Source organism: Trachymyrmex septentrionalis, unplaced genomic scaffold, assembly GCF_001594115.1.
Source record: "Trachymyrmex septentrionalis isolate Tsep2-gDNA-1 unplaced genomic scaffold, Tsep1.0 scaffold13, whole genome shotgun sequence".
NCBI lineage: Eukaryota > Metazoa > Arthropoda > Insecta > Hymenoptera > Formicidae > Trachymyrmex > Trachymyrmex septentrionalis.
The window spans coordinates 2,968,524-2,973,038 of record NW_017304438.1 but is presented as its reverse complement, the minus strand read 5'-3'; the positions used below and the strand labels follow the sequence as shown (position 1 = coordinate 2,973,038).

Here is a 4,515-nt window from a genome sequence, read left to right as displayed (position 1 = left end):
TATATATATATATATATGTGCAAGGAATAATTATGCATTCGCGGACAGTTGTCGCGAATACAATTTGCAGGAACAGTAAACACTAAAGTATTTGTCGGAGCAAATCGTCGATTTGTACTACTGCGGTCACAAAACTCACCGCCATCTTGCTGCTTGTAGCAACGCAAACAAATTCCTTTTTTACTCGATTATCGATCCTACATCTAACACACCATTCTACAATTTTGTTGTGCTTGTAGATTACAAAACCATTAAAATATAATCATACTATATAATGATCATACAACGAATCTATTATTTCCTTGCATTGCATCTTGAAATTAATACTTTTTAACATACAATAATTATATTCATAATATAATAATTAATAATGTAATTAAAAATTAATATGACAATTAGAAAAATTTTATACGCTGTAAAATTGTTAAATTAACAAAAACAAAATTAATCCGGGCTAAAATTGTTACCCTTTTTCAAAAAATGAAATATTTTCTCCAAAAATGTATTTTCATTACGAATTCTTACACTATAATTTCGCTCTAAGAAATTTAGAAAGAAACAAATTAAAGGATCGTATAACATAATAAGTAATTGCCTACTAATATAATTACAAAATTTTCGTTTCAAATCTCACCAAGAAAGGTATCTCATTCGAATTATTGAAAGTTAAGGTCTTAATATTAAAATTCTTTAACAAGAATTAAAATGAAAAACTATCCAAGTAATATTAGAATATTATATATAAAATAATCTAAACTGATAGAAGACCAGCAGTATATCAATAAATTTTTATTTCTCCCATTCGGTTAGCAGATCCATTTATAGTACGCTATTGCACCATAAACTAAAAGCACTTACTAGACCGATTTACACTGCGGTATAACCGCCGCAAAATGCGTGGTTAACCCGCAAACTGCCTCTCCCAATTCAGTTGCAGCTGCATCTCTGCTCTGCCTACTGCATAATAAATGAGGAACTACTTTTTTTTATTGCCGACTTAATTTTTTTTAGGAAAAATCCTACTACGGTAAACAGTTTATTTCAACTGTATACAATTTATGGCGCTACATCTCGCGGTATATTTTTTTGGTTCAAAAGTTTTCAATGAGAAAAATCCGTATGTAGTTTCAACTTGAATTCTAATACGCAAAAGATATTTGTTCTCAATAATTCCCAATTAATACAACTTGCACGCTTACGTATAATTTCACAATTTATGATATTTTTCTCTAATTTCTATTTATTTTTATATTAAAGCTGACTTTTTTGTTTTTTGTTTTTTTTAAGATCCGACGTGAATTCCAATCAATTGTGATGAGCGCGTGATCGTTGCGATTGTTGCGGCACGTTTATGGAAAGACGGCGCCGATATATTTGCGGTGAAATCATAAACCTCGAGGTATTTATCGGTGGAGGGGTTGTTTCGGTGACGATTCGCATTACGGCATAACGACCGTCCCTGCCGCAAAACGCGTCACCGACCGATGAGCCGCACGACCGGCCGCAGCTGCAACTGCATCGCCACCTCGCCGACCGCAAAACTGCAGATGGAAACGGCGCGGCATACCGATTCGCGCCCTCTTGCACGCGCCCGCCGTTGCGCCCTTTCACCCGGTCAGCAGGTTTATACATTGCGCGATAGAACGCGGGGAAGGAACGCGCGCAACTATGTGGGCAAACAACAGTGAGAGGAAGGCAAGGATCCGGAAACGATTGAAATTTCCGCGGTTTTCCGGGAGCCTGCAAGACCCGCCGAGGACGCCGCATTCCAAAGATTCCCAATAAAGCAAGCTTTGGCGAACGTCGTTGTTTGTGATCGGCGATCTCGCGGCGGTCCTTTGACGCGCGATGCTTGAAAATCCACAAGCCATTCAGGGCAATGCTACGGCTCGCCGGAGAGAGAAGTCGGGAAATGACGATTAATCGAAACGTTATAGAAACGAAAATAGAAATGAAGGGGTTGAAATTAAGCTTTCAATTTAACACACCTTCGAATATCTTTTTGTAGCATTTTGTAACGTACGTCAAACACATCGAACACATAAAAATCTTTAATGTGACTTTCTACATAGGATAAAGTGTGGTAATATGAATAACAGAAATTTTGAAATTGTATAAAGGATTGAGGTCGTACAGTGTATTCAATGAAACATATAAAATATACATTATTGGTACTCTCTAAAATCTTTGGAGTGGAATCTAATTCTAAAAAGTGATAAAGTGTGACAATTAAGCCAGTGTTAAAAAAGATTAACTTCGTTGTCAATTTGTTAAAGTGAGATTTCACTCTTTAAAAGTTAGATTCCACTTGAAGGATTTTATAAAATTATAAAGGAAAGACTTTTCTTCATAAAGTACTGTATACTTAAATTATAAATGGGCACTAAAGACTGTATTCATAGTCCGTTCTTTTTAAGACCGTCTTAAGCGATGTCTTAAGATGCTAATACAGCCCTCTGATTGGTGCATGACATCTTAAGGTTGCACTTAGGACGGTCATAAATGTAAGATCCGATTACGAATACCCCCCTAAGAGTCAAAATGTAGTCCACAAAAATATACAATAACAATACAGAGTGTCTATTTATTAAAATTCTTAAAATTCGAAACAAGTATTCGGCTCCACTTTGGGCCATCCTCAATGTAGAACAAAATAACAATTCAGAATTCTTTCATGTGTCTGTCACACTTCACAAAACTGAATCCTACTCTTTATGCAACATTTCCAAGTATTTATCCAAGTATGTCGACAACAATCCGAGAGTGCAAGAGATTGACACAATGGTGAACAAAATGTACTTGTATATAATAGTGCATCATCGCATTAATGCTCGTATTTGCCAAACTGCTGAAGTTATGTATCAGTATTTTTTTAAAAGACACAAGGAAGCCATTACATAAATATGACTGCTCATTCGAGTTTTGAAAGGTGGCCGAGTTTAGAGAATATATAATATCTGACTGAATACACCATGCGATCTCAATTTTTTCTACAATTTCAAAATTTCTGTTAACTTATCCAAATTACCTCGCTTTACGCTACATTATTCTCGTATAAATACAGGGCGATTGAAACTTTGCAATACAAGTCGAGTGAAAAATCGTATTTCAGACAATTCTGCAACTTGGCTCGCGAAGAGACGAGAGAGACATTGGCGAAGTAACGGCTATGTTAAAACCGCGATTTACGCGAACAGGCGAAAAGTTAGGAAAGCCGGTAAGTCAGAACCGGCGGTTACGCCGTATTCTTACTCGCGGGTGATCGCTTTTCTTTTCGGTACAAGAAACCTGAAGCGGCCAGAGGAGCCGAGGCGGAAAGGTGAACAAGAGGAGAGGGGGGGGGAAAGATGGATCTTGAACGGACTTTGGGAGATGGACGGCGAAACGGTGGGAAAAGAACGTAGAAGCTTCTCTATTGAGTCAGCCAGCAGCCCGCAGATGCAATTGAATCGAACGTGCTAGAGGGAAGTGCACTTAACCGTTTTGCTTGTCTCGTCTCGCTTCCGCCTACGTCAAGTTGGGATCTTTACGAGGGGGATGCCGAGCAATAACCGCGGTGGTGCAAGGGCCGGCTGCGCAGGACTTCGCAGGGGGAGGAAAAGGGATTTAGGAAGGAGGGAATTTATGGAAGGGGAATTTACTTTCCTTCGCGCATTTCTCGCCATGAAAACCAATATAACCGGCGCCCGGCTGGGTAGGATAGGTCAACGGATCAGCTCTCGGTTCGCTGACTATGAGCGAGATCAAGTTTCGAGCCATTCAGACGCTACAGTCCGTACAGCTGCCTTTGAATACAATTTGGAAGAGTCAACTCCCGTTTCCCTCCCGCACGTCGTTATTACGATTCGCGACTCGCCTTGCATTTATGGCTCTCCCGATCAATATATCTCTAATCAGTTTTGCGGCGTTTTTTCAAAAGCTTACCTTTTTTCGCGTAACCCGCAGCGTCACTATTGATTACCGCCGTTTAAACTCCGCTCATTTCCCGGTGCGCGGCGCACGACTAGTAATTTCATTTGGCTGCAATCTGCATAATAAAGGCCAACATTTAGCTAGATTCGGAACGTTGAATTACACTCGTTGCGTGCCGAGCGAAAATCGTTAAAGTGTCCGCTCGACCCGGCTCGGCTCGGCCGAGTGCGACTGTTAAACACGCACGTCTGCAAAGAAGAATTCTCTGTATTCGTTAACTATGAATTATTATCGTGCTGCTCTGGCGGGATAATATCGAGTGAGAGGGGAGAAAAGAGGGATGAAAATATTAATTTCGGAACACGTTTTACGAGGAGCTCTACGACCGCCGCCAATGGACACGCGATCGCGGGAATCGGTACTTTATTAACTCGGTTTCAACTTAAGCGATCGGTAGGGATTGTCGTTCCCTTAAATGGAATGTGTTTCACCCGTCTTCTCGCAAGAGAGATCTGTGCACCTCACGAAAAATCTGAAACGCACGTTATTAACGGGCGTGTCTTAACGGCGCGTATTAAAATCAACTTTCGGTGAGAAAGGGGG

The 4,515-nt window shown here is 40.0% G+C and overlaps 1 protein-coding gene across 10 annotated transcripts in view; it reads right to left on the bottom strand.

Annotated features, from left to right (window-relative positions):
* The window catches only part of LOC108756801 (protein turtle-like), a 264,529-nt gene that overhangs the window by 78,749 nt on the left and 181,265 nt on the right, over window positions 1–4,515 (bottom strand). The gene's annotated exons all lie outside the window — the stretch shown is intronic.